Source organism: Podarcis raffonei, chromosome 10 (assembly GCF_027172205.1).
Source record: "Podarcis raffonei isolate rPodRaf1 chromosome 10, rPodRaf1.pri, whole genome shotgun sequence".
Lineage (NCBI taxonomy): Eukaryota > Metazoa > Chordata > Lepidosauria > Squamata > Lacertidae > Podarcis > Podarcis raffonei.
This window is the reverse complement of record NC_070611.1, coordinates 64,323,782-64,347,057: the sequence shown is the minus strand read 5'-3', so window position 1 is coordinate 64,347,057 and position 23,276 is coordinate 64,323,782. Positions and strand designations below refer to the sequence as shown.

Genomic DNA, 23,276 nt, shown 5'->3' with positions numbered 1-23,276 from the left:
CCAAACTTGGGTCTCCAGCTCTTTTTGGACTACAACTCCCATCATCCCTAGCTAGCAGGACCAGTGGTCAGGGATGATGGGAACTGTAGTCCGAAAGCCCAAACACTGGGAAACACTGCATTAATGGAAAGAAACACACCCAAACACCAGGCTCAGCCCCCCCACACCCTCATAAATTCTAAGTACCCTGTGAATGAGGAAGGAACAAAGAAGTGTGGTGGAAAACTTTTGGAAAACTGGAGGGCAGGCTTTGGCACAGTGCTAATCAAAAAGGCCATATAATGAATGGAACCAGGGCAAAATTAAGCACAAAAGCAGCAGCTAACCTGTTTTGCTTTAGAAGAAAAAAGAGGTGGGTGGCAATCTCCTATCTGCTGTGCTACGCACCTTCCAGGAGGATATTTCAATTTATGTTCATGGCATCACTCTGTCAACAAAGGAAGAGGATCCTCTTTCCTGTCCCTGCCCACTCACAGATTAACTGCAGCTCGCTGACAGAGGGGCATCCCACCTTCATCTTGCAAAACCCATTTAGTGGTTCCAAAGGGGGAAGCACAATGGTTTCAAGTTTGCACATCAAAATGCACCCATTAATCATAGCTGGCTGGCTGGCTGGAACATGGCCATTTCCAAAACTCTTAGAAACTCTTAACTGTTTGCGATGTGGATCAGGCCTTGACACTATTCGTAGCCGCTATTTGCAGCTCTCTATTTGTAGGGAGATTGTTTAGGTCACACTGCAAGTTAGCACACAAAAGCAGTTCTGATCCTACCCAGTGGCATTGTTCAGACTCTGAGGCCCAGTAGTGCATTTCATGTGCGGCCAATGTAGAACTGACCCATGGATTTGGACTAGTGTAAATGCCAACATGCTGAACACCTGCGAGAAGATTCTTGAGCCTCGTTGAATATCGGAATGTGGCTTAGGCTGAGCCAGCCCATTGATGCACCGAGTTCAGCATTGTCAGGCAGAAGTTCTCCAGGATTTCAGGCGGGGGGATTCTGTCCCAGGTGTTCCTAGAGCTGTGCAAGGATTGAACTTGGGACCTTAGACACCAAAAGATCATAAGAGTTGGAAGGGGTCCTGAGGATCATCTAGTTCACCCTCCTGCAATGCTCTAACCAACTGGGCTCCAGCACTTGCCTATGGCTTTTCCCCATTGAAAACATCTTTGGCTTCCCCCATAACTCCTGAGGTGTTCCTCTTTGCCAAATTTATATTGAAATTTCCATTTTGGAAAAAGCCCTAGTTCCAGGCCTTATCCGGCGATTTTCAGAGGGAAGAGGGCAGGGGCTGTGGGAAAACATGTGTAAAGGGACCCCTGACTGTTAGGTCCAGTAACGGACGATTCTGGGGTTGTGGTGCTCGCTTTACTGGCCGAGGGAGCTGGCGTACAGCTTCCGGGTCATGTGGCCAGCATGACTAAGCCGCTTCTGGCGAACTAGAGCAGTGGACGGAAACGCCATTTACCTTCCCGCCGGAGCGGTACCTATTTATCTACTTGCACTTCGTGGTTTCGAACTGCTAGGTTGGCAGAAGCAGGGACCGAGCAATGGGAGCTCACCCTGTTGCGGGGATTCGAACCGCTGACCTTCTGATCGGCAAGCCCTAGGTATGCAAGATTTGCTTGATTTCTGCAATCCTGTCCCCAGGATGAAAAGATTGTGGAAACTGAGGGAATTGCATTTGTAGCTGAGATCACTTGCAATTTCATTACAATTTCATCCCAACACACGGGAGCTCATAGCTGGGATGAATATGTGAGCAAGACCTTCCACTCCTTTTGACAGCTGCTAAGCATGTGGCCTGACCTCCCCACTGAGAGATTCCCCACAGCAGCACTGCATACTCCTGGTGGCCTCCAGGAATGGAGAGCAGAGCCTCCAAACGATTAGCTTGAACCATATGGAAAGTGTCTTCCAAACGAAACAGCTGCCATGTGGAACCCTGCCCCACAGGAGCGATTGCCGGCAGCTTCTGCATGGACGCCATAGCGCTGAATTGGCCTTTCGTTCTCTAGTTCTTCCAGGAGAATTAGCTGGATGCACACACAAGTACTTCAGCCTAACTGGGTGATGGCTCAAGATTCAAGTGCCTAGTTCCCCACACCCCTTACCCCACACCCCCAGCGCGGTAATACTCTACAGCTGGGTTTGGCCAAGTGAGTGCAAGGCTGACAGTGGCATTCCTCCGCCGAAACGTTCTCTTGGCCAGGGTAGCGCTGGCAAAATCATAGAGAGCTGTGAACTCTCTTTGCCAAAAAGCTCTTCTCTAACTGCGTAATTCAAGGTTAAAATTTCATTTCAGCTCTCCATCCACAGTACTCGGCTCCTTCCCCTGCCATCTCCACTCCCCTCTTCCAAAGGGAGGCATACATTTCATTCACATTTGCTGCCTTGCAGATAATACACACACACACACACACACACACACACACACACACACACTTGTGGGGCTGCAAGCCAGCCCAGAGAGTGCCAAAATGTGCCGGCTCAGACACAGCTCCCCAACCTCATGTTCTTCTCTGCCTTTTGCCAAATGCAGTGTGTGTGTGTGTGAGAGAGAGAGAGACCAAGCTGAGATGACTGTGGGGAGAGGGTTGGTGAGGTGGAAATCCTTGAGGTCTGGCGAAGCCTGACTTCCAGTCTGCACAAAGGAGGCTGCATTGCAACTAGGGGTAAGGGGAAAATTCAAATCAGCTTGCACTCTAAAGGCAAGCCTACTAAATTTAGGCTGTGGACACACTCCTGTTTACTCTGCACCCAGTATGCTAGTTGAGGAAGGGGTGTACACATGATGTTATCCACAATCCATATCTAGCCTGTCGTTTCTCATGAAATGCTACATTTTGATGGGTTTTCTCTCAAGCCAGCTTTGATCCATTTTTTTTTAAAAAAAGAATGACCCAGCTGTGTTTTAAGCTAGGAATTTGTACACAGCCTTGCACTTTCTGGAGGAAAAATATGTGCAAACTGAAACACAGCCATCCTTCAAAGTTCACACCTCTCTGAATTTTGCAATGCAGTTGTCCAGCCAAATGGTGTGTACAAGAATGTTCATACTTAGGTAAACTGCATGTAAGAATGCATATACTAGTGAAAACGGCATACTGAATTGCATTGCATTAGAGGAAATTGCATACAAAAATCTGTGTATTGGTATGATGATTGCTTTATGAAAGAATGGGAGCCTTTTTTGGGACTATTTAAAGAAATATGATAGTATGATGAATTCGTGAGCAGGAAGGCATGAGAGATTGTTGTATTATTGTTATGATCCAAGAGAGGGAAGACAGGGAGCAACAAGGGGGACAAATAACAAACACAATGGAAACACCATGGAAAATTGGATGGGATATTGACAAAAGAAAAGAAAAATCTATTGTGTACTGGAATATTTATGTGGGATTTTTTGGGGGGGAAATGTAATACAATATATCTTTAAAAAACCCAAAAAACCCCAAAATGTGTGAATTGGGAGAAATTCACACTAAAGTGCTGGTGCACTTTCATGAGGACTATGAGTGAGTTACTATTGGGGTGCTGGCATTCTGGGCCTGACTGAAATCCTGGGGAGCTTCTGTCAGTCAGCATACACAACACTGAACTAGGCAGACCAATGATCTGGCTCACTATAAGGCAGCTTCCTATGTTCCTAGTTTTCCTCTCTTTTTTGGACATCATAACCAAGCTATGGATGGGACCACTCTACGTGTCTCACCAGGTCAACATTGGCCATCTGTCATGAATACTTTAGTTGAGAGTCCTGTATTGCAGGAGGCTGGACTAGATTACTCTCAGGGATCCCTTCCAACTCTATGATCCTATGACACTATGGACTGTGCCACCTCTTATCTCTGGCCATTGCCTTGACAATGACTGTTGTGCAGAAAAACATGCCATAAAACAGAAACAGGATCAGTTGTTGCAACAGGCTGAGCTCTGATGTGCTTAAATGTAGTTTACAGAGCTATAAAACCCATGCGTGAAATGATAAAATAGAGTGAGACTTTCAAATGTTGACTCGGTTATTGTTAGCCCTCGTTCTGGTGGCCCCGCTTTATTGTTTTCGACTGTTCTAATGAACAGGGAAATAGCAACAAAGAAGGGCTTTAACCTTCCAATTATATAAACTCCCCGGACCACCAAAGTAGACAAAAGATTATTTATAATGCAACTAAGATTTATCAGTCAGGAGGTTTCTGCCCCCACCCCAGACCCGCTTTTCTTGTTTGTATTGAAGTTAAAATTGAAAAAAAACAACCCACCACAAACCAGTGCCTTCTTCAGCCGCTTAAACTCTCCCTTGCTTATCCAAAAAAGAAAGAAAAGGAAAAGGCACCCATAGGAGCTACAAGTAGACTTAAGAGAAGCGAGTGGGGAGGGGGAGAGGGAAACGAATTTCGACCTTATTTTCAGACCTCTTTTGGGGTGGAATTGTATGACAGCTTAGTTTTAAAGTGTTCTCTCCGGTCCCTGCTCTTGGCTGGAACATGGGTGGCTTGAAAGCCTGGCTGCAAAGCTTTTAGCAGACCGGTTCGAAAAAGAAGATCCATTCGGTGTTCAATAAATAATGCTTTCTTCAGACTCCAACCGGCCCCCAAGCACAGTTGCCACTGACCTATTGAATCTGGTTCTTATTCACACCTGGTTGTGAGTTTATCTCCTTTTGCTATTTATACAGTGGTACCTCAGGTTACATACGCTTCAGGTTAGAGACTCCCCTAACCCAGAAATAGTGCTTCAGGTTAAGAACTTTGCTTCAGGATGAGAACAGAAATCGTGCTCCGGCGGCACAGTGGCAGCAGGAGGCCCCATTAGCTAAAGTGGTGCTTCAGGTTAAGAACAGTTTCAGGTTAAGAACGGACCTCCGGAACGAATTAAGTACTTAACCTGAGGTACCACTGTACAAGGGTTTTAACACATCGGGTGCTTTGCATACATCAATGAGTTTTGCCGTGACAACAACCCTATAAGGTAGAGTGCTGCATTCGGAGAATCTCAGCTATCCATATGGATGCAGGAATCACATCCATGACAGATGGCCAGCAAACCTCTGATTAAAAACCTCCAATGAAGAAGAGTCCATACAACGATATGCAAATCATCCCTCCACACAAACCTGGTATTTTATAAATGACAGCTATGCTGGAAAAACAGAATTGGCACAAGCCACGTACATAGTACTATTCACTGAAGCCCCATATCAATGGGAGCTGAATGCACTTAACTGTTTTGCATTGCAAGCAAAGGATGTCTCACACACCCACACACCCACCCACACCCAATCTCTTTCTTAAAACCTAAGCTGTGTAAAAGCGTTTATCTGGCTGCCTTCGTTTTCTCCTGAACCAGAGAGGTCCTTGGAATCAAGAGGTTAACGTTTAGATGGGAGGGGTGGCATTAAAAAAAATAATATGGAGAGAGATGAAAATTGCAGCCCACACAGGATAGGGAGTAGCTGCTTTCATGTAAACAGAAAGTCAGGACGCAGACTGTGCTTTGCTGGTAATTGTTTACTAAACAATAGGGTGACTCAGTCGCTCAGCAGTGCCGCACATGTCTAAAATGGCTCAACATCCATTCCATCAACCGCAACTTCCCTGGGAATGTATTAAAGAAGCTGAAAATGCCACTAATGCTTTTTGTTGTAATTATTTCCTTTGCCCAGAAGCCCTATCACTTGTCCTCTAGGCCTGGAATGTACAGAGAGCACTGGATTTGTGAGTTTATGGGGTGGGTGGGTTATTTATGGTGCGTCCGTCCAATGAAAGAACATAAAAGGCTGCAGCTTTTCTGGATGAAGCCAAATTCCTTGAAAAAGAGTCTAGGGCTTGGGTACATGGAGTGCTGGGCAATTTGCTCAGTTAGCTCCTAGCCTCAAACCATGAAGTTCCCAGTTCAAGCTGCAGCTGACAATGGGTTTGCTGCTTCCCTTGTGAAAACATGTGCTGCGGAAGACGCTTTGAGAACATTTTCATCAGGAAGTAAATCAAATTGTACAAAAGAGGTGGGGGAAATCTAAATGGAATCCACTAACCCACAGGTTTTCAACCAGTGTGCCGTGGCACCTTGGGGTGCCCTGAATGATGGTCAAAGGTGCCGTGGGCAACACTGGTCTCTGTCCCTCTTTCCCTCCCTCCTCTGATGCCCTTTCATGTCTTGCACAGTTGTTTGTTGCAGCAGCCCTGGCTACAAGCTCCGCAGGCGAATGTGCCTCTGGGGCTGGCCAACGGGTGCTGCTTGCCAGGAGATGAGGCAATTGAGAGACCAGGGGTGGCAACAGCGGCTGCCTGGAGGACTCCCAAGGAGAGGGGAGAGGAGAGGAGGCTGGGGGAATGCTCCACAAGGGAGTTTGAAAAAAGGGTGAGGAGCGGCTAGCTCGGCAGGCGAGGGGTGACATACCTGGGTTCCTGAGCCCCACAGGGCTGTCCTAGAAAGGGTGTAGTTGGTCAAGGGAGCTGTGGACTCAAAAAGGTTGAAAATCTCTGCACTAACCCTATCTCCTTATCTCTCTACACCCCTTCCCTAATATCACCTAAAAAGGTAAAGGGACCCCTGACCATTAGGTCCAGTCGTGACCGACTCTGGGGTTGCTGCGCTCATCTCGCTTTATTGGTCGAGGGAGCTGGCGTTCAGCTTCTGGGTCATGTGGCCAGCATAACTAAGCTGCTTCTGGCGAACCAGAGCAGTGCACGGAAAAGCCATTTACCTTCCCGCCGGAGCGGTACCTATTTATCTATTTGTACTTTGACGTGCTTTTGAACTGCTAGGTTGGCAGGAGCAGGGACCAAGCAACGGGAGCTCACCCCGTCATGGGGATTCGAACCACTGACCTTCTGATCGGCAAGTCCTAGGCTCTGTGGTTCAACCCACAGCGCCACCCGCATCCTTTAAAATGTGTAGGTTGACTCAATTTCACACGGGCCTAATATCACCTAGTTGTGTAGTAATCTGAATAATTTGAACGCTGCAATAATCAGATCTCCAAACAGAATGTTTTGAAAGTTAATGCACAGCTAAGTCAACATCAGATATCACAGGCATGCTGTCGCACATGATTTCCGGGGACGTGTGGCATATCTTCAAATACGTATTGCGAAAATTCCGTATCTTGTTTGCAAACGTGTGTTCCGAGTATGCAACTCGATTTACGATTATTACTTGTGCTGCAGCAAAATTGGTTGCGTGGTTCCCCGGAAATCTTAAATAGTGCGAAGGGCCATTTATGTGCATAATTCAAAAACAGAACAATAACAAATAAACAAGCGTGCGGGAAGGCAGAGAGATTTGTGGAAATAAAAGGATGGGTTTTAATCACATTCTTAGGCCTGGCAAGTTTCCTTATGAAGATGCTAGATCTCGCCTGCCATTCAGCTGCATCCAAGTGATGGCAGAAGGTGTCAGACTGACAGCTTGACACACAGGGGAAGCCTAATCCCTCTCTTACTGCAGTTCGTACCAGTTTCAAATCTATTGGCCTGGATATGGCATCACAATACGTTGGGGGGAAACAGGCCAGGCTCCTAAAATTTAGCAACATGTAACACTGTGCTGCAGGAAAGAAGGGAGGAGGATACCCAGAGATGGGAAAGTCTACATAGCTATGTTCTTCTGCGATCACTCGTAGCCAAGTAAGATTGTCTTCCATAAACACGGTTTTAACAATGAGTCCGTAAGTGACTGTGGAGGCCAATTCTGGAACCACACGTCCTTCCACAGTGGGGACATAGGTTTCCCAGCGGGGGTTGATCACGGTGTTGATTTGCCAAGGGTGCCTTCCTCTTAGCATGTTTCTCCCTCGCGTCTTGAGTTTGAGTGTCTTCAAAGTCCATGACACCTTTGGTAAAGGCTGTTCTCCAATTGGAGCTTTTGCAGGCCAGTGATATCTATAAGCTTTCAACCACAGCCCAGCAATATACTCTAAGACTAGGGCCACATACTCACATACTTTAACCCAGTTAAAGCACTCATATCTGAGCAGGCTGAAAGCAAAGAGTAAGGTTACTGTAACTTCCACCATAGAGCTTCAGTATGCTGATGACAACGTAGTGTGCGCACGCTCAGAGGATGACCTCCAAACCATTCTAAATATATTTGCAGAAGCTTACAAAAAGCTTGGCCTATCACTCAACATCCAAAAAACCAAAGTGCTGCACCAAAAAGTACAAAATAACCCCTCTGAAGCACCACAAATCCAACTCAATGGTGTAACATTGGAAAATGTCGATCACTTCTCCTACCTAGGCAGTTAACTTTCCACAAGGGCCAACATTGATGCCGAAATCCAGCATCGCCTGAGTTCTGCGAGTGCGGCTTTCTTCCGATTGAAGTGCAGAGTGTTTGAGGACAGGGACATTCGCAGGAAACCAAAATGCTTGTTTACAAAGCTATTGTACTACCAACCTTACTATATGCTTGTGAAACATGGACCACTTATAAATGGCATCTCCAGCTCCTCGAAAGATTCCATCAATGGGGACTCCAAAATTTTTTACACATCACTTGGGAAGACAGGCAAACTAATATCAGTGTACTGGAAGAAGCAAAGATCACCAGTGCTGAAGCAAAGATTCTTCAACATCATCTTCACTGGTCATGTTGTGCGGATGCCTGATGATCGTCTTCCAAAGCAACTACTCTATTCTGAACTTAAAAATGGAAAGTGCAATGCTGGTGGTCAACAAAAGAGGTTTAAAGACTGTCTCAAGGCAAATCTAAAAAAAGTAGTATAAACACCAACAATTGGGAAACACTGGCCTGCGAGCGCTCCAGTTGGAGAACAGCCTTTACCAAAGGTATCATGGGCTTTGAAGACACTCGAATTCAGGACACAAGGGAGAAACGTGCTAAGAGGAAGACACGCTTGGCAAATTCACACCGTGATCAAATGCTGCCCAGAAACCAGTGTCCCCACTGTGGAAGGACGTGTGGATCCAGAATTGGCCTCCACAGTCACTTACGGACTCACTGTTAAAACCATGTTTATGGAAGACAATCTTACTCAGCTACGAGTGATTGCCAAATAAGAAGAAGAAGATATAGTACTTTAATAGCAATTTCTTCCACTAAAGCAGAGGTTCCCAATCTTATTTGGCCTAATGCCCCCTTTTCAGAAAAACAACAACAATGACTCAGCACCCACTCTCTCTCAGCCCAACCCACCTCACTAGGTTGTTCGGAGAATGGAATCAGGGGACAGGGAACTAGGTCTTGAGCTCCTTAGAGGGAAAGGTGATAAATAAAAGTGAGAAATAACAAAATAAAAATGGCTGGTAGGTACACAGGACAGAGCCTTCTCTGCTGTGGCACCCACACTATGGTATAAATTAGGAGTGGTGAACCTGCAGCCCTCCAGCTGTTGTTGAAATCCAATTCCCATCATTCCTGGCCATATGATAACGAATGGTGGGAGACTGAGTCCAGGCCCAGCAGTATCTGGAGAGCCTCAGTGCAAGACGTTTTGCTTTATCTCTTGCATTTTCTGTGTCCTTTAGAATTTTTTAAATTTATTTTTTAAGATTTTGATTGTTTTCAATTATTGTTGGACATTTTGCGTCTGAAATTTCCTCTTCTTCTTTTAAGTTTCTCATCTATATCTATATCTATATCTATATCTACATCTACATCTACATCTACATCTACATCTACATCTACATCTACATCTATATCTATATCTATATCTATATCTATCTAATCTATATCTATATCTATGTATCTATCTGCTGCCCTTTCCCCCTGTGTTTTATTCATCTGCGTATTTTAATACCACTTTGCCACAGGGCCAAAGCAAAGCCCCTCTAAGCAGTCAACAAATGAAATCATCATTAAAACAGGTTAGAAGCCGAATGCAACGTTCACACTAAAAAAAAATTTGCAGCAATGGTGAAAGACACAACTGAAAGGCATAAAACAGCAGCACCTTTCTCAGTTAAAAGTAGACGTATATAGCCAGGTCTTTAGAGAGCCTGCTTAAAACCAGTCAACGAGGGGAGCCAATAAACAAGGAAGTGTGCATTATTGCTTTAAAATTGTGAGCCACCCTGAGTTTCTTGGTGATACAACGTTTTAAACAAGCAAGCAAACAAATAAATCCCTGCGTTGGCAAAAGCCAATGGGGTAGAATATCCCCATTTTAATGTTATTATTGGTTTTTTAAAAATGCTTTATATATAAAGAATCGAAGCCATCTATGCAAAAACTGAGAGGAGAGGAAAGTACATATACCCAAATCCATCTGATAATCAATCTCTACCATGCGTGGGCACTAGCTAGCTGTGAGCAGTGGCAGTGTGACAAATATAGCAAAACCGAAAAATCAGGCTACAATAGAAGGGAGAGGGGAGGGGGGGATCTTTCATTGACCATCTGTGAAAACAAGGCATGTGGCCATTATATGCAGAGGCCATAAATAAGCACAAATGCTAAGAACCAAATGGCAAAAAAGGGAGTGAGAGCTAAGCTCAAAACAAATCAAAATGTTTAAGGCTGAAGAAAAAACAAGTCCGATCTTGGTACTATATCAACTTGACATCTATTTTCATATTTCTCTCTCTCTCTCTCTCTTTTAAGGGAAGAAGCTACGATGCAATGATGGGAGGGGAAGAGCAAAATTCTTTCCATACAGTAGCACTTTGGATAAACTGCCCATTTTGATGTGAACGATCCCGTGAAGGCTGTTGACGGGAGGTACAGAACGGGTTTGACATCCGGCGTGATGGATGGGCGATGACATAAGACCCACACGCCCCCTGACGCATTGTTGCAAAGATGTCTGGTAAGTGTGGGCAGCATTAATGTAAAGCAGATTGCACACTTCACCACAACTCGTCTACCCAGATACAAATCCCACTGTCTGTTCGGACATCACTTGCGGAAGGCAAAACCTCTCACTGAATGTCACCAAACTTCGTCTGAAGTGGGTTGGGTTTTTTTTTTTTAAGGCAAACTTTGGTGCCCCCACTCAGGCACATCTGGAGATAATGGTTGGTATTCTTCTAAGGAGTCCCACTAGTGCTTGTGTGATGGGAATTTCCCCTCTCTCATGTGCCTTCCCCAGATCTTTTCCAGAAGGTCAGTGGAACCCATAGAGCATATTCATGGAGGGGAAGAAGCAGAGGACTTCCTGTTGTGCCACAGAAATCTTTGCACTGCTGGAACATTTGCCCTAGCACTAAAATGAATCCAACCCAATGGGATAGAACCTCATGCATGTAAAGGATGTGCTCTACAACTGAGTGACGGCCTGCCCCCAACATTTTTCAGTAGAGTTTTGCACACTGTTGGCTTTGGGCTCTTGCCCACTGTGGGAGAAAAAGCAATACCCAATGCATGTTGTACTATGGGTATTTGGATAAGACTAACCTGACACCGGTGGGACTGTGGTCTAAACCACAGAGCTTAGGGCTTGCCGATCGGAAGGTCAGCGGTTCGAATCCCCACAACGGGGTGAGCTCCCGTTGCTCTGTCCCAGCTCCTGCTAACCTAGCAGTTCGAAAGCATGTTAAAGTGCAAGTGGATAAATAGGTACTGCTCCGGTGGGAAGGTAAACGGTGTTTCCGTGCACTGCTCTGGTTTCGCCAGAAGCGGCTTAGTCATGCTGGCCACATGACCTGGAAAAACTGTCTGCGGATAAACGCTGGCTCCCTCGGCCAGTAAAGTGAGATGAACGCCACATCCTCAGAGTCGTTCGCAACTGGACTTTAGCTGTCAGGGGTCCTTTACCTTTACCTTTACGAAAAGCTCTGCACCAAAAATTAACCCAAAAACTGCATTACAGTGGAACCTTGGGTTACATACCATCCTCCTTACAAACGCTTTGGGTAACGAGCTCCGCAAACATGGGAGTAGATGGTCCTGGTTGCAAACTTTGCCCAGGGATGTGAGCGGAGGTCATGTGCCGGTGGCACAGCAGCAGTGGGAGGCCCCATTAGCGAAAGCGTGCCTCATGTTAAGAACGATTTCGGGTTAAAAACGAACCTCTGGAATGAATTAAGTTCATGATTGGAGGTACCACTGTGTTTTATTCTGCTTCTAGCAAGTCACGGGGAGGAACATGGCCTCACTCCAGAATATCCCATGAGAAAAGGCCTTGGGAAATGGGAGGCTTAATGCTCTTTTACTCCCTTCCCAAAGACTGAAGCACTTTTTCTGCTCCAGAAGACGCTGCCCCGGAGTTTACTCTGCTCATCCCCATCCATCAGGCAGCCGGAGAGGCATCAGGAGAGCATGATGGATGCAAAATTATCACAGGGCTGCCACTCGATACACTTCCTGCCATTTGTAACTAGCGTTGGAGCTGACATGCTTTTTTCCATTATTAAACATCCACATTAAGTCAACATTGGTCACTGTCATTTCAAGTCTGGTACACTGTTTAAGGGGAAAGCGGAAGATGATGGAGTCTGAGGAGGATGAAGTGAGGAGTGGGAATTGAGAGGAGGGTGGAGGGAGAGGGGAAAAAATAAGCAATCTGGATCCTGTTCTCTTTAAACTCGCAGAAATAAAATCTGCCTTTGCCGTCGCAAAGAGATCTTTTTATCGCAGCTCTCCAGTCCACAAGCCCTTTGAGAAAAGCAACGCTGCAAAGGGAACAGGAATAAAGGCCTGGGTTCAAAAATCAAGAAAATTATGAAATGCACATTTCTTGGAGGTGCATTCACTCCTGTGACTTCATTCTTTGAGGGGGGGGGGTTCCACTTACATGCTCCTGCTGCAAGCCCTCCCTCCAACAGCATCCCTTTGGTCAGCTCCCCCCCCATAACATTAAGGATAACTTGTTCTCTGGAAAGTTGCCATCTCATGATGTTTCCACATTCTGTATCACTTCCCTGGATACCACAGGTGAAAATTTAGACATATACAATGTGGTTACATTGCTACATGGTGCTAGTTGTACAACCAGGGGCAGCCTGTTCTGTTTCGCCGCCTGAGGCTCAGGACCAAAATACTTCCAAGGACTGCCTCTCTCCCCATACAAATCAACCCAAACCCTGCACTCAGCATCTGAGGCCCTTGTCTATGCCACACACCCCACACACCCCACAGAAGAAGTCCAGAGGGGGCAACACAAGACAGGGCCTTTTCTGTGGTGGCTCCCTGACTGTGGAATGCTCTTCCCAAGGGGGCTCACCTGCACCATCATTATATATCTTTAGGAGCCAGGCAAAAACTTTCCTCTCTATATAATCAGGCCTTTAAGTATCTGTAGCCTTTTAGAAGTGGGCAGGAAGTTTTTAATGTATTTCTCCCCCCTCACCCACTTAGTTTTATTATATCTACGGTATGTGAGTTTTTGTTTGTTTGTTTGTAAGTAAGGCATTTTGGGTTGCCCTGGGCAAGATAAAATGTCCCCAAAAAGCAATAAATAATTATATTTTTTATTCACGTTTTCCTGTAAAATTTGCATTTGTGTACACCATTTTTAGGACGCGGGTGGCGCTGTGGGTAAAACCTCAGTGCCTAGGACTTGTCGATCGTATGGTCGGTGGTTCGAATCCCCGCGGCGGGGTGAGCGCCCGTCTTTCGGTCCCAGCTCCTGCCCACCTAGCAGTTCGAAAGCACCCCTAAGTGCAAGTAGATAAATAGGTACCGCTTTGTAGCGGGAAGGTAAACGGCGTTTCCGTGTGCTGCTCTGGTGCTGGTTCGCCAGAGCAGCTTTGTCACGCTGGCCACGTGACCCGGAAGTGTCTTCGGACAGCGCTGGCCCTCGGCCTCTTAAGTGAGATGGGTGCACAACCCTAGAGTCGGACACCTTTACCTTTACACCATTTTTGGTTGACGAACCATGGAACAGGATTCAAAGAAGTACAGATTTAAAAGTATAAGTTGTATTTTGGGATTTGGGCATCAGGTAGGTACTGTAATGAGGTTCTGCCCCAGCTTTGGAATGCACAGTCTTGGCCATATATAGCCTGTTTGAATTTCACTCTACTCCAGGCCACGTGGAGAAGCAGATAATTCTTAACTCTACAGAGGGCAAGGTGAAATATATTTAATGGCTCCTAAGCATCACACTCTCTGGATGTTAAACTGCACTATTGGAACAAAGCTTTTTCAAAAAGTTATTTTTGTTTAGATACAGCAAGTATCAAGCTATAATTAACTGGAGGTGACAATTATAAATACAACTGTGTCCCCAGGTTTCCAAGAAACCAGAAAAATACACAAGCCGGGCACATGTTCATTCTCTCTCTCTCTTTGGTTGAAACTCTTCCAAGAAAAGTAAAGATATTTTAAAAATACACTTTATTGCCTTCTCAATTAAAATCTGAGCCGCGTTCATTATATGCGTGCACATAAAATGAAATTTATTTTCTCCTACCCGGGTAGGACTACTGATCCCGGGAAGACACATTAGTCAAGACTTATTTACAGATCTCTTCTGGGGGGGTATATACATATTTCTAGGTTGTTCATTTATCGTGGGTGGCATTCCAGAAACAATTGCCTGGTGGAATATCATGGCCACATGGCTTTTCTTGATAATGTGTTGACGATTGTGATGGTAGCATTTGCAGCAGTGATTCATACAGTGACATGAGCATAGCTGGATGTTTTGTGGAGTTTCAGAAGCAAACATGTCCATGTTCCCTGCCCGCATGGTGCTAATAACAACAATAATAGTAATAATGCCCATAGTTGCTGGCCAAGTCAGGTGAAAAGGGGTCTATAGTTCACCTTGTCCCTGCTACCGGCAATAATTTAGTTGAGGCTTGAACTGGTGGGACCATCTGCATGTGAACACTCCTCCATACACAGTTCCCCTTTAGCCTGTGAAATTTCCCCTGCCCTGAAAGTTTGCCTCAAAATTCTCTCTGGAAAACATTTGATCTGCCCTTACATCTCACCCCACAGCCTAAAAGATCACAGACTGAGTAAAGGCCACAAAGCTCAGCCCTACTCCACTGATGTGGGGGGCCTGTTGCCCGGCAGAAGTCACCAAGGGAAGACTTGCCTCCATCATGGACCAAAAAAGATTTCCAGTTACTTAGCCCCACCATGCTTCCTTAAGAGGATGTAGGTGGAGACTCCGTCTAACATGATGCCTGGGAAGAGCAAGGATGAGGATAGGAAATAAAGGTAAAGGTAAAGGTACCCCTGCCCGTACGGGCCAGTCTTGACAGACTCTGGGGTTGTGCGCCCATCTCACTCAAGAGGCCGGGGGCCAGCGCTGTCCGGAGACACTTCCGGGTCACGTGGCCTGCGTGACAAAGCTGCATCTGGCGAGCCAGCGCAGCACACGGAAACGCCGTTTACCTTCCCACCAGTAAGCGGTCCCTATTTATCTACTTGCACCCGGGGGTGCTTTCGAACTGCTAGGTTGGCAGGTGCTGGGACCGAGCAGTGGGAGCGCATCCCGCCACGGGGATTCGAACCGCCGACCTTTCGATCGGCAAGCCCTAGGCGCTGAGGCTTTTACCCACAGCGCCACCCGCGTCCCTTGAGGATAGGAAATACTGCCTGAATAATCCTGGTTCCAAATGGACACAGAATGGCCAAGTACCAGGCAAGATGGCAGGAACATTGGCACACTGTGGGCACACCAGCAGAGTCAATCTGGCATTCCCGGTGGTGTGTCCACACACAGGCAATGCTCACGCTGCATTGCACCTCCCCCTCTTGATAAGTGGCCATGACTCTGTTGCTGGGAGGTCATCATGTATGGCGCCTGTATGAATACCATGCAGCTTTCGTTCCTCTACTAGATCAGAGTGTGATTTCATTTTGAGAATCTTCTCTGAGGTGCTCTGAGAGCCTCTTGGGGCTATAAAGCAGGGTATAAATGTTCTATATGGCCACACTCACACTAAACATTAGAAGCACTATGATGCTACTTTAACATGCATGGATCAAGGGTCGAGAAACCAAGCCTTATGAGGAACGGTTGAAGGAGCTGGGTATTTTACCCTGGAAAAGAGGAGGCTGAGAGGAGATATGATGGCCATCTTCAAATATCTAAAGGGCTGTCACATGGAAGAGGGAACATGCTTGCTTCCTCCTGCTCTGGAGGCTAGACTTGAACCAATGGCTTCAAGAAACGAGATTCCATCTAAACATCAGGAAGAACGTTCTGACGGTAAGAGCTGTTCAACAGTGAAACAGACTCCTCGGCAGGTGGTGGACTCTCCTTCCTTTTTTAAGGTTTTTAAGCAGAGGTTGGATAGCCATCTGTCATGGATTCCCACATTGCAGGGGGTTGGACTAGATGACCCTCCTGGCACCTTCCAACTCTACAATTCTATGATTTCCCCAGAGAGTCCTGGGGACTGTAGATTGTCAAGAGTGCTGAGAGTTCTTAGGAGACCCCTATCCCCTCGCCGAGTTGCAATCCCCAGAGTTCCCTGGGAAAGGGGACTGACTGTTAAACCACTCTGCAATTTGGGGACCCTAACAACTCTCAAGAAAGTACAGTCCCCAGGATTCTTTGTGGTGTAAGCCATGGCTGTTAAAGCCAACATGACAGTGTTTAAAATGGATGGATATGGTCTTAACGAACAACCAAGCAACAAGCTGGACTCATGTTTTTTGTGTGGGTTCCTTGGGAGCCCATGGAAACACCTTACCCATCCTTGTGAAGCTTTGCCGGTCTTACTGAAAGGCTGTTCGCTTCCCTCAGAATTCCTCAGATGTTCCTCAGAGCATTAGCCACCAAGTTTACCTCAGAGGTTTGCTGGGGTCGGGGATTTGGGGGTCGGGGAGGAATCTGGTGGCTGCTTGCCTCCTTTCAGCGCATAACACTGAAAGGGGATCGCTCTTCCTCACTCGGAGACGAAGGCATGCAAACGAGCAAAGGAGACGAGTTTGAGACGGAGCTTGACAACTGAAAAGTGGCAGACGAAAAGTGGACACAGATGAGGGCTGTAGCTCCTGTTACTTAATCAAAAAAGCTGAAGTGGAGTCACCAGGGCCGTCACAAAGTCATGTGTTAGAACAACAGCTGATCTGTATTAAAGAAGATTAACTCACAGTGCCACGGCGGAGGGCCCTGGATTATTTTATGTACTTCCCTTGCCATACAAGCCGTCAGCACAATTACTGCCCTCCGAAGTGAATGACTGATCTGTAACCACAGCTAAACAGCAGGCTGCTTAGGGGCCTGGCCTGCTTCATGAAGATGGATTTCCATACCATCAAAGCGCTTTTAATGGGCTCCCTGATCCCGACCACAAGGCCCCGCTTTGCAAGTATATAGGAGTTGGGATGAAGGCTTCCTGTCCAAAAGGATTTGGTCGGTTGTCACTTGACAATTCCCAGCTAGCGCAGGGGAGGAGAGGGAGAGGGGGCCAGCGGAGGAGGAGGAGGAGATAGGTAGACTTGTCTCTGCTTTGGAGGATTAAGAAGAAGAAGAAGGAGAAGAGAGAGGGGAGTACAGATGCTTTCTAAATGCAACCAACTGCTGTATCCACAGCTGAATTCAATGTGCTTAACAAATAACGGCAATTTAGCTATGCTTGCGAGGAATAGCTTGAGTCACTTTGCATTAGCATCTGGCTGAGTGTTAAAGTCATTTCTACATGGGGAGCAGAGAAAAGGAATTTCTGCTCCGAGCATCCTTTCAAGAATGCTTAAATATTTGAATATAAATTCCTTTGTGCTTGCGATCACTTCGTCTTATATCTGACACTCCATTTTCTCCCCGCGCAGCACCACTCTCCCCACCTCCCTTGCTGGGACTCTTCTATCTGTAGCACCATCAACACTCACTCTTCATTTGCAGCCCCCCCCACCTCACACCGCCCATGCTCTTGCCTCCCCACCCCCCAACCAAAGCTGCTCTTTATTCCTCTAAAGCAGATCTTAGGTGGTGAGAGACGCCTATTATGCCAAGCACTTTTTGTCCTCCAGATTTCCTCTCTGGAAAATGCCCGAAATTGGAGCAATTTCCCCATATTTTACACTTGGGGGGTGGCACACAGAGTACGTTCCACTTGTGGGGCTGCTGCACGGGGAGGTCATTGCTGAGCTCGCTGGGAGCATCAAAAATGGGGAAGAGAGTTAGTTATTGAAGAATGAGGTACTTTCCCCTCTGAAATCAAGAGGGGATTCTTCTTTCTCACCCGCCACAAAAAGTGGGCCACACTACATTCATTGCTCAATTTGTGTAATAAGAGAGGCCAGGAAATTTGTCCTGAAGTTGCCCTCACAATTTTAAAAGTGGTTTCCCCTCTAATCCTGTAAGTGTTTGGGGTGGCAGCTAAGTAGGTTAGGAAGTCAGGGTCAAAACTGAGATTGCAACGAATGCATGACTTACACCAAACATGGCACCCGCAGAGCCATTCCCACCCCTCCATTATATCTAGAAGAGTTTTTCAGTGTGTCATGGCAGCAGCACAACCTTCCGTGACTCCCTGCTCACTGCCAGCCAATAACACAGAGGAGTGGCACACAAAATGCAGTGACATCACAGCCAGATGTTCTGCCAGATGTTGGGGAAAGCTTAAGTGCAATTTTCATCATCATCTGCTGCCACACGCTCATTATGCCATCTTGCTTAGTTCTTACTGGTAAGAGAAGGCACTCTTTACATGCTTAGGGGTACCTTTTTTACTATCACTTCACCTCCGCAGGGATGAGTCCTCGTGCTCAGAACAACTTCTGGGGCCAAGTCCAAGCCATTTTTAACTAACCTTGCTGCACACTCTTACCGAGCCAGGGAAAGTACAAAAACCTCAGTTGATTAGAGCATGGTGCTGATAATGTCAACGTCGCAGGTTCAATCGCCATAAGGATGCATATTCCTGCATTGCAGGGGGTTGAATTAAACTGTAAGCCTGACTGTCTTATTGATTGTTATAAACCTCTCTGGGAGCCTTTTCAGTGGGTAAAAATGCTCTAAATAAATAAAGCCAAGGGCCAAAAATCAGCTGAAGGGTACTGTGGTTATAATGACCAGGAGGCTCATATGGACTTTTCTTTTTTACTATCATTATTTGTAACACATGGCGATATATTTCCAGGACCACAGTAGAGGAGCAATAGGTTAAGTCACATGCAATGGTCTCAATCAAGACCAGTGATAGTTATTTAATGTCCAAGAATCAGGTTATTCCAATAAGTTGCTCCAAGGAGGCACAGGCAGGGCTGGGTTTTGATGTGAACTTTCAGAATCTGTGACATCACACAGGATCTGACACGCTGAGAAGGATCAGCTTCTGTTAAAAACAAGCAGCTTCTTCCCTGTGATTGTTTAGAATGGATCAAATAAAACTCAAAAAGAGTGTGCTGGAGACCTGTGGTACATTTTGTTTTACTGGATGTTACTGGGTGAGAGAGGAATGGGATGTCTGCTGATTTCAGAAGCAGTGGCTTAATGCTCCGGTAATATTTAGTTCCGGTCTCAAGCTACCAGTTTCACAATGCTGTGCTGTGAATATAACTCTGTGCACTGATAACGGGAGAACAGTGATCACGGCAAAGCCTCTGCTATCTAAATAGCTAAGGTTTGGGTAAACAACAACATCATCATCAACAACAACAGTTTTATATCAGTCTTCATCCAAGGATCACAGGGCAGTTTACAATAAAAATAATCCCCCACAAAGCTACCAGTGATCAGGAATCTTTGCTTTTCAAAGCTTATCACAATCTACCAAGACGTGTACAACTATGCATGGTGTAGAGAAAGCAGACAGAACAGTTTTTCTCCTTCTTTCATAATACTACAACGTGGGAACATCCAAGAAAGCAGAAATGTTGAGAGATTCAGGAAAGACAAAACGAAACACTTCTTCACACAGCGCATAGTTTTAACTATGGAAATAGCTCCCAGAAGAGGCACTGATGGCTACTAGACATGATGGCTATATGGTCTTCCTCCACAGTCAAAGGTCTTGCGCCTCTGAATACCAGTTGATGGGAATCACAAATGGGGAGAAAATGCTGTTGTGATTACCGTATTTTTTGCTCTATAAGACTCACCTTTTCCCTCCTAAAAAATAAGGGGAAATGTGTGTACGTCTTATGAAGCAAATGCAGGCTGCGCAGCTATCCCAGAAGCCAAAACAGCAAGAGGGATTGCTGCTGTCACTGTGCAGCGCTTCCTCTTGCTGTTCTGGCTTCTGAGATTCAGAATATTTTTTTTCTTGTTTTCTTCCTCCAAAAACTAGGTGCGTCTTGTGGTCTGGTGCGTCTTATAGAGCGAAAAATACGGTAGGTCCTTCTCATTAGGCATCTGACAGGCCACTGTGAGAATAGGATGCTGGACTAGATGGGCCATTGGCCTGAGCCATCAGTGCTCTTCTTCTATCCTCAAGCTAATACTTTTGGCCATCTTGAATTCTCCTGGCCTTCCAAGTCAAACCTGTTTCCTCCACCTTCCCCTTCTTTGCCCTCCCTGTTCATGAGAGGGCCCTGGACTTCAGTAAGCTTGATATTTTATGCACAGAACAGTTGACGGAATGGAGAACTCTTCCCCAACTGGGGGCCCTCCAGATGTGTTGGGCCACAACTCGTGTCAGATCCAGACCACACGGGGAATGGTCAGGTGTGATGGGAATTGGAGAGCACCCTGTTGAAGAAGCCTGTCATGGAGGCTGAGGCCTGCCGCCATCATCTTCCTCCCTCTTTCCTTCTATATATTCTGTATCCTGTCCGGCTGCATCATCAGTGCTTTTGATATGCAAATCTGGAACACTGAAGCCGAACCAACAATGCATGTCCGAACCCCAAGTTCTATGTTTTCCTCAGCTGCAAATTTGTCTCTCAGACAGGATACTTTAGCACAGCTGCACTTCTTTCCCCTTACAGATGTGACATTTTCTTGAAAGAGTGTTTTCAGGGTTTTCGCTCTGCCCCCCCCCCACGCCCCTTGTCCTGGCCAACAGCTCTCAATTTCCAGTGTTGTGAAAGTGGCAGGGAAAGGCAGCAGCAAGTCCATTCACACACTCAGCAAGGGGCAGGAAAAAAGCCTGCACTGTGAAAATTCACAGGGGAGCCGGGGGCGAGGATGAAATACAAGGAAACCAAGGAATTCACACCATGAGAAAGGCAGTAGAAGCATGGCTATTTTTTTAAAGGGGTGTGTGTGTTTGTGTTTCCTATTGCTCTAGCCCAGGGTTCAAATCCTTTCTCAACTAGGAGGTTCGCAAGATGAACAATTTCCTACCCAACCTCCAATGCGGTGATACCCTGTTTTCCATAGCTGTCAACTTTCCCTTTTTTTGCAGGAAATTCCCTTATTCCAGCGCTGTTTCCCGCTGCTTCCCACTGCTATCCTGGATTGTTAGATATTCCGTAGACTGTCCCCGGGACTGGTGAGGCTGCTGATCCCTTATTGTCAAATCTGAAAGTTGACAGCTATGCTGTTTTCCCTAAATGAGGACTATATTAAGTCAGAGTTGAATAATCTCCATTTTTGTTTATGGCAGGGCTGGGGAACCTCCAGGTGCTGTTAGGCCTATTGGACTCCCATCATCCCTGACTGTGGACCATGCTGGCTGGGGCTGGCAGGAGTTGGAGTGCAAAAACATCTAGAGGACCACACCTAGGTTCTACACAAGATCCATGTCAACTTCTACATGGTATGAGCTTTCGTGTGCATGCACACGAAAGCTCATACCAAGAACTAACTTAGTTGGTCTTTAAGGTGCTACTGGAAGGAAAAAAAAAATTTGTTTTGACTATGGCAGACCAACACGGCTACCTTTCTGTAACTGGAACTTCTACATGAACCAGCAAAGATCAGCAGCCAGCTATAGTAGCAGACACTAAGTTTTATCAAATTTATTATGCCTTTTCTCCAAGGACCTCATTGTCATCTCACTCTCTCCAGTCCATCACAACAACTTTGTGGTAGGTTAGGCTGAGTGGGACTGGCTGGACAGAAGCTTCATGGCTGGGTGGAGATATGGTGTCAGGCCACCTCACTCTTAGCCAGAAACTCTAGCCACTACACCAGCTGAAGAGTACAGGAGCCTAGCGTTTCTGGGATTGTGTGTTGTTGTTGTTTTTGCTGTGTCATCTAACATGACTCATAAGAAAAACTCACAAAACATGCATGACAGCCTGACGTCACCAGCAGCTTAGCTTCTGTGTCAGCAAAAGCTTTTGCTCCCAGAGAAGCTTGAATAACATTATTTTCAAATCCAGCTCATCTCCCCAACACATGTATTTCCCCAAAAAAGCATGTTTTCCCCCCACTTGGACCAAATACTTCAAGGATCACCCAGGCATAATACGTATTGACAGCATGGAATAGTGCTTTTTAAAAAACCACACACACCAAAACACTCATCTTGTTACATTTAAACACATACACCCGTGCAAAAGGGCTTATTAGGGCTTTCTTCTTTCCCTTCTTTGAGTCAGTGTGTGGATTACATAAATAAAAAAACTGGCAGAGTCTGAACATTGCAAAAGAAAGATAAATTGGAGAAGCCCAAATATAATTTCTTAAGCCCCATATCATACCATATCGCGGGTGTCGCTGTGGTCTAAACCACTGAGCCTCTTGGGCTTGCTGATCAGAAGATTGGCGGTTTGAATCCCCGCAACGGGGTGAGCTCCTGTTGCTCAGTCCCAGCTCCTGCCAACCTAGCAGTTCGAAAGCATGTCAAAGTGAAAGTGAAAGAAATAGGTACCGCTCCGGTGGGAAGGTAAACGGTGTTTCTATGCGCTGCTCTGGTTCACCAGAAGCGGCTTAGTCATGCTGGCTGCATGACCCGGAAGGTGTCTGCGGACAAACGCTGGCTCCCTTGGCCTTTAGAGCGAGATGAGCGCCGCAACCCCAGAGTCGTCCGCGACTGGACCTAATGGTCAGGGGTCCCTTTACCTTTACCTCAAGATGCCCCTCCTATTATTTATTATGCCATCCTCACCCCAGTCTTCCTCCCAATCTCATCCCAAGGTACTCAGGGCGGTCTGAATGGTTGCCTCAAAACAACCCTGTGAGGTAGACAATGGTGAGAGGCAGTGACTGGACCAAGGCCCTCCTCAGAACGAGAGATGGAGACATACCCCTCAGCCACCAAAGCTCGGTTCAAAGCATATCCAAGCATAGAACTAGAGGGGACGTTAATTACATGATCTCTGATAATGCTTCCTGCTCTCTTGGGTAGAGGATACAGCATGGTGTGTGTGTGCAGAAAAGATGTGTGGCAGAGGTAGAATTTAAATTCATTGCCCTATCCAATTTTTTTGCCTCTGGCATGTGGCCCCCCAAAAGAGAATGCAGCCCTCCAAGTAGAAAAGCCCCACCGAACTCCTGTTCCATACAGAAAAGCTGGTACAGAGAACAGTCAGGTCCAACACGTGGGAGCTGAACTGCCAAGAGGATT

General features: G+C 46.3%; 1 protein-coding gene across 9 annotated transcripts in view; it reads right to left on the bottom strand.

Moving 5' to 3' along the window:
* SOX5 (SRY-box transcription factor 5) overlaps positions 1-23,276 on the bottom strand; it is a 786,737-nt gene that overhangs the window by 22,700 nt on the left and 740,761 nt on the right. The gene's annotated exons all lie outside the window — the stretch shown is intronic.